The 7,856-nt window shown below is 39.0% G+C and overlaps 1 long non-coding RNA gene across 1 annotated transcript; it reads right to left on the bottom strand.

Annotated features, from left to right (window-relative positions):
- Window positions 1-4,610: 4,610 nt before the first annotated feature.
- Window positions 4,611-5,633, bottom strand: LOC107716571 (uncharacterized). Its single transcript, XR_001637225.1, has 3 exons — window positions 5,177-5,633; window positions 4,926-4,949; window positions 4,611-4,698 (listed from the first exon to the last, which is right to left on the bottom strand). It is a non-coding gene; the product is annotated as an uncharacterized LOC107716571 (long non-coding RNA).
- Window positions 5,634-7,856: the final 2,223 nt, after the last annotated feature.

Below are 7,856 nucleotides of genomic sequence, written 5' to 3'. Positions count from 1 at the left end.
TACAGCCTTTAGTCTGTTGGGATATGTCTCTACTAACTTTGCACATCTAGACTTTGCAATATTTGCCCACTCTTCTTTGCAAGTTAAATTTGATGACCATTTGTGGACTGCAGTCTATATGTCATTCCACAGATTTTCAATGGGGTTTAAGTCTGGGCTCTGACTAGGCCATGCAAGGACATTCACCTTTTTCCTCCAACCACTGTGTGCTCAGTTTTGCTGTGTGCTTTGGGTCATTGTCATGTTGGAAGGTAAACCTTCTTCCCATTGACAACTTTCTAGCAGAGGGCAGCAGATTTTCCTCAAGAATTTGACTGTATTTTGCCTCATCCATTTTTCCTTCTATCCTGACAAGTGCTCCAGTCCCTGCTGCAGAGAAACACCTCAGAACAGGATTTTACCTCCTCCATGCTTTACTGCAGGAATGCTGTTATTTGGATGGTGAGCTGTATTGGATTTCTGCCAGACATATTGTTTGGTGGTGAGGCCAAATAATTCAATTTTAGTCTCACCTGCCTCAGAATCTTAAGGTGCGTTTTGGCAAAATAACAAAATGTGATTATTTTAAAGCTAACATGACATGCATTTACTGATCTTACTGTGAATGATTCATCAGTACGTTACTCCAAAAAGAAAAAAAAAGAATAATAAAAATATGAATAAATGAATAAAACATGAATAAAATATTAAATGAAAACAATAAAATAATTTAAAAATAAAAACAATAAAAACAATTACGGTAATCAAATAAAATAAACAGCCCGTCCTACATGTTTTTCAAACTGAATAATCTGTTTCATTCAAAAAGGTCACATTACAGAAGTACAATGTGGTGCGAATACCATTTTAACTTCAAGGATCTTTGATTAAAGAGGCGTTTAGTCTATTTCCAGCTTAAATCGAGCCATATATGGAAAAAAGCATCTGTTAAAGGCCCACAACATAAAGAATTCAGTCTGAGGGCTGGCATGTGGTTAAGAAGAGATTTACACTGGTTTATTTATACATTAACACCGAGCTTGTGACAGCACTGATTTCTCAAATAAACCAGGTTGCATTTCTGCGTCAGGATCAGACTCCTTTGAAAACCACTTGTCTTGGAGTTTCAATCCTCCAGATTCCAATGAAAAAGCCTCATCTTATAACTGTGGTCGTGACGAGGCAGAGGAACTCCAAAAAAGAACGACAAAGTTTCACAAATAAGATGCTAGGAAATTATTAATGTGCCCTCACTGTGTCAATAATGTGTTTGGCTGCTACCGTTTGGAATGACTCAACGACTGAAACGCAAAAAGAACCATCTATCCATCTTTGGCTTTGCACCCCGAATGTTCAGGCTCGGATTTCTCATTTGGTCACGTAAAAGCATCATCTCTCCTCCTGAAAGTCCTTCAACAAAATAGCCTGTCATATTCACGACCGAAGCCTTACTGACGGGCCAAATGCACTCATGTGCAGGGGCGGATTAAGGTGGTCAGGGGCCCCTAGGCTGCTCTTTGTGTGAGGCCACACCTTAATCATTATGCTTTACTGGAGAAATTTATTTAGTGCCATACATTGTCCACACGCAAATAGTAAGGTGAACTGGCATACACACACACATGAGACTCTGTGACAATCCTGATCAATGAAGAAATGTGTGCTCTTTCTTAGTAGTAGTAATTTATTTATTGGTTGCATAGATGTGTATGTGATGGTAGGGAACAATTTACACTATACATTCTTATAAAAGCTACAAATGCCATTCTGTCAAGAGCAGGGAGTGATTTTTCTTTTGTTGTTTGATTATCATTAATGCCAACACTTAACTCAAGACACGAGACGAGACACAAGATTTTTACACAATTTTTTAAAAAGATTCTCAATGACCAATTACATGACTGGAAAAATTAATTTAACTAATCATCTTGTAATAAATGTAATTTCAGTTCTACTTTCTGAGTATGAATTATCATATGCAGTAAAAACAACAACACTCAAGCATTGTAAAAGGTTTTGTTCAACTGACTGGCATCTCTCCTGTATGATTTCATGTGAGTCTCTTCAGACCTTAGAACTGTACATGAATTATGAGCTTCTAGAATGTTTGAACTCCTAACTGAACTCCTTTTCACAAATTGAACATAGCAATAAAAACAGTATAAATAACAAAAAAATAAACAACAGTTCTTTCTTAGTCGTAATAAGTGCGAACAACAAGTGCTCTCTCTATAGTGCAAATAGTACGGTGGCAGAGAAGTGCAAAGCAAATCACAATTCTGAAAACAAAATAACAATTTACAAACGCAAATGCAAGTCTAAAAAACAAAATAACAATTCAGAAAGCACAACAACAATTCAGAAAACATTATAACAAGTCAGAAAACACAATGACAAAATCGAAAACAAAATAACAAGTCAGACGCGTTTCAGAAAGGCGGGGCATAGAGGAGAAACAATAATGTACAGTATGTGGAAAATAATGTGTTTTTTTAACCTTAAGCCGCGTAAACACATTTCATTACACCAAATACACAAAATAATGTTCTTTTTAGCAACATCATATGACCCCTTTAATTTTGTCAGACGCTCTGCAGCGAATCCTCCTTTAATGTTTCTTATGGGCCAATGAGAGTCTTTTGAGGCTTTTGTTCACGCTGAAGAAAATTTTAAATAATAAAAAAATAGTCCGGCCAATCCGAGGCCCCTGCACACGTGGGGCCCCTAGGCTGCAGCCTAGCCAAGCCTGTAAATGTTTGACCCAGACATGACTGAAGTTCACCTGGTAAAAGCATTTTATCACTGTTACTAACAATAAAAGCCAGAAGAAATGATATTTTTCAACTGCTGGTATGTTAGCCTACTTTGCAGTTTGTAGATAAGTATTAGGCTACCTTAAAGAATAAAGTTTGGAATAGCTGGTCAACTACAAAATGCATTCCCAACTATTTTACTTCATAATGTGACATATTTCTGGCTGTAACAGGATATCGAATGGTGGAAAGTAGCTCTGTATGATAGAAAGTTGAAAAATAAGAGGAATTAATTATGCTTGCTGAAATGTAAAGCAGGGATTAAAGTATTCCGTCGCTACGACGGATTTCCGTCAGTTCAAAGACAGTCACTTGATTCATTCCTGAATGATTCAGCCATTCGAACAAATCAATTGAATGAATGATTCAGTGATAAAATCAGTGACTTGCCGCCACCTGCTGGCGGATTTAGTTTCATTTAGGGAGTCAAATGTCACCTCGTATTAGGAAGGCTAATTTTTGATCAGAATTTTTGATTATTGATCAGAAGGTGCTCCTAAATTTTTTAATTAGGAGGACAAGCGCTCCTGACTGAAATTATATGGTAAAAATGAAACTAAATCCGCCAGCAGGTGGCGGCAAGTCACTGATTTGATCAGTGATTCATTCATTCAATTGATTCGTTCGAACGGCTGAATCATTCAGGAATGAAGCAAGTGACTGTCTTTATGAACTGACGGAACACTTTAATCCCTGTGTAAAGTCATTACTACATTTTCATCCAATATTAAAACCACCATTCACCGATGAATCGTTCACAGCAAGCGTTCGAACCAACTCAATTTTGATTTCATGTTGACTTTAAGGCTTTGGGATCCAGCGTTGGTATCATTTACATGCAGCACTTCACTAACATTGAATGTGAATAATTAGGTTTGGAAGCCAGAGGATCAGATGTTTGACATGAGTCACAATGTTCAGCCAGTATAATAAAGCTGACAGACTAGTCTGCTGGTACACTCAATCCTTCTAGAATCCGCCTCTGTTCAGGCTACAACTCCATGTTACAAACCTTACTCGCTCTGGGAGATATTCCCTTCACGTATAATTGGAGTGGGTTAGAGGAGAGCTGAAGCTCTGGGTCTTTAGGTTTGATATCCACACTGCACTTACAGGTCAAAATATTCACTACATAAGAGCTTGTGCAATGTGTCTAAATACATGTTGTGTTGTTCTTTGGAGCATATAAATTAGATCTTTCTCAAAACTTCTCCAAACAACGATTTAGCCCAAAATATTCAAGCTGAAATTTCATCTCAAACTCTTATTTTCCAGCCCAACTGAAACAAGAATCTACTACATTAATCAACCACTTAATCTGAAATGATTTTGGAGCATGTAAATACACTGTTTGAGGGCATTGTAGTCAATAAGATAACAGGTTTTTTTCAATGGCCTCTTTTCCAGGGTGTCCGTGCAGGTGGCCAATCTGTTCTCAAACCAGATGTTTTCTGGTAGCCAAGTGAAGATTTCAGCAACAACAACTCAGTCTACCAAGACTAAACACAACTAGACTGTTTGCATTACAATCAATGAAACTGTCTAGAATTAAAACACGAAGTGCTGTAATGCAGCATGTTCAGTTGATGGAGCGTTCCCATGCCTGTCACATTTTAAAGTGGCTTGACTTTATTTTCACTCTTTGTCTAATATAACATGATTTTGTTTACAAATATTTTGTGCAAATTGATTACAGTGAATTTTATTCATTATATACTTGAATAACTTGACCATTGCATCAAAAGCAGCTTAGACAGCTGGATGTTAAAATATGTTCTCAAAACTCACAACACTCATAAACAAAGATGTGATGTGGCATGTTTATTTGTGGGCAGGTTATGTCATCGTGTGGTTCTGAAATCAGTGGAAATTTTGGGTCGATGTATACCGAGAACCAGCACCATTTCTGTGAAAAACGAAGAGTAAATTTAGAGTAAAGGTGAAATAAATTGATAATGTCCAACATCAGTTTCAATATAGCTGAAGTCATGGAAACATGGTCAAACATTGCATACATAATGACCAATAGGTGGCGCTGTCTGGTGGCCTTGCCAGGAAGCAGTGCTCTACCATTTGTAATATTAAAAGGGACAGTTCATATCAAAAATTACAATTCTGTCATCATTTACTCACCTTTACGTTGTTCATTTCATTCTTCTGTGGAACACAAAAAGAGATGTTTAGCAGAATGTTATAGCACCTCACAATGAAAGTGAATGGAAACAATAAAATACCTTTTTTTTTTTTTTAAAATCTGACTGGAGTGACAATAGAAACACATGTATTCCTATTTGTTTTTTTAGCAATAATCTGGCAGAAGTGACAATCTCGGGTACAATTTAACATGCCATTTCATTAAGTGAAAAGCTTCAGGCAGTGGTTACCTTGTGGGTTACTCGAGTTAAAAACCCAACTGTATATCTGGAAAACTGGCACAGCTGCTGTTCAGGTGGGCTGCTGGGGTTTCGGGTCAGAACATGGGGGCATTCCAAAGAAAACTCGCTGACAACATTGTTGCTTGCCAGCTCGAAATCCTACGGCTCTCAGCAGCTATCCCAAATTAAGCTTCCGGGAGCTGCAGCACTCCGGCAGGGGCTCTAATTTTTTCCACTTATGCTGGAATGTGGCCTTCCAAGTGCCCAAGTCTCTCAACACCAACTATTTGCTGTTTGTTTTGACCGTTTTCCCTGCGGGGAGGGCGAGCAGAGGAGGAAAACGGTTAAGAGAAAGCAGTGGAAACACTTGCCGACTGCCAAGACTGCATCCATTTTCTTCTGAAACTATTCAAAATGATGCAATGGGACTGTTATTGGGTTTCACCGACAGGAAAACCACAGGTACGTACACACACACAGGCTCGTGGGCGAGACACACCATGATAGACATCCAGAGCCTCCGAAGGGTTTCTTACCAGACAGTTTCAATGCCACCATCTGAAGTCATACTCCAATTATGGAGCGCCGGGATGCAAAATATACGGAACACTTCATGAAACCTCTCTGTGCATAACCTGAATTTAACAAAACCCCATTCACTGTCCACTGTCTAGTGGAGCTTGTAAAATACCAGTTTTTCTTTGTGGTGGGACAGACGCTCTCTGATGTCTCATCTATGTTGAGTGTCTGACAAGTCTACTAAGAGGTGCCCGACTGGAGGAAGTCATTATGAGGTCACCCCCGGTCCTCACGAGCACTTATGATGTCATCTCGCAGATTGGAGGTTTTTCCTTGGATTGAGTCTTGTGCCATTTTGGGGTTTGGAATGCGTGTCGCGTGTCTGGACGAGCATTAACTGGGGCACCGCGCGCCATCACGGCAATCGTTACGCCCCAGAATTCTCAAGCCTCATGCAAGCCTGTCAATCAAGATGCTTTACGGCCTCCTTGGTTGTACTTGTATTGCAAATCTTGAAAATCCCTTTGCATTTATTAAACATCATTTTATGTTTCCTCCGCGTGCACAATGATATAAATGACCCGCAGGAAAAAAGCATGGATATGGACAGCTGCAATCAATTATTAAGTTTCCATGACTACTGACGGTGTTAATTGATAAATGTAGTATCGTCAACAGGCCCTTGAGTTTTTATGGAGAAAACTTCAAGAGTGGAAACAAGATACAATGGAGAAGTGTGTCTTATGTGGCATCCCCACCGCCACTTCATTAGCTTCAAAGAGCCCAAAACAATGTTGGACCCCACTGATTTGTATTGTATAGCTTTTATATGACATTTAAATTATTATAGCTGATTCCGGCTGCATGTAAACGTACTTATCCATTCTGTGGATTAGTCAAGTTTTGGCTTGCTGGCCTGGTTCAGTTATGCCCTGATGATAGATGTCGTAACTTCACCATCTTAGGGCAAATGGCATCTTTCTTCACTGACAGTCGTGAAGCAGCTGGTATTCTCACAAAAGACTTCCTTCTCTACTGAATTCATCAGCCAGTTTTCCACAATTTGCAAAAAGTCAGCCATGCTTCCTGTGTAGCAACATTAAATATAATCGCCAAGATAGGCATATTTCTCGTGTATCAGGCTTCTGTCTCTTGCCATGAGCACAGGAGTCATGCTCCACTGAATTACTGCTACCGCATTCATGTTTTTGTAGAGTTGAGGGAAAACCACCGGAGCGCTGACAATGACTATTTCTGAAGTTATTTTTAGATAACTGACATCCCCAAAACAGAATGTGCCTGGCGTACTGGACTCTAATCATTTAAATAACAGAATAACATCCAGACAAATGGGCCGCCTTCCAGGACAAGCCGCGCGCGCTGCCCTCCACTGGCTTGGCACGGTGAACGACGTCAACTCTGGCTGAACTGATCGCCTGACAAACTCAGCGCTGACTGGTCATCTGGTTGGCAATCTGTCAGTGACCATAAAATTAATGCTGAATCAGCGCGAAAAAAACCCCCATATATATAAGCGCTTTCCTGGATAAGAATGTGTCGTATGATAAAATACCACAGCCGTTCATTGCGTCTGTCTCGTGACAAATGATCGAGTGACTCGGGAATCAAACTAATTATTTGTGTTTCTCATTATGTATCTTGCATTATAAAGATTTCCTAATTTAGAATATGATTCAAATTGTGTATGTGAACGTAAACAGGGATTGAAAATATAACATTTTAGCTTTAACAAGAGGAGTCGTTCAAGATTCGAGGTGGTAAAATGATCTGATACTTTGGTAGATGCATATCCGAAATGCTGTTTGCATGTTTTACTTCATTTAAACGTGAGAGTGACGAGAAGAAATATGAAGACTGTGATGACGCGTTTAACGGTCATCAGCATCGTAAATCCTCGAAAGTTTTTCATATTTATATTTAAAAAATTTTTTATGTACATTTATAACACTATTCTTTGTATTATATCACCTTTGCATCAAATTACAAAAAAACAGTTAAGGCTAATGCGAGGGTGTTTCTAGTACAGGGTCTATGGGAGGGATGGTCAATTTGACATGGTTCTCTCTTCTGACTGCCGTTATCAGTCTCTCTCAATTTTTTTCCTTTTATTGAAAGTCATGAAAACACTATCGTGGAGTTTTTCTTTTGC

Source organism: Sinocyclocheilus rhinocerous, unplaced genomic scaffold, assembly GCF_001515625.1.
Source record: "Sinocyclocheilus rhinocerous isolate Xijiao unplaced genomic scaffold, SAMN03320098_v1.1 scaffold1682, whole genome shotgun sequence".
Classification (NCBI taxonomy): Eukaryota; Metazoa; Chordata; class Actinopteri; order Cypriniformes; family Cyprinidae; genus Sinocyclocheilus; species Sinocyclocheilus rhinocerous.
Note: the sequence above shows the minus strand (reverse complement) of the source record. Positions and strands in the feature narration are given on the sequence as shown.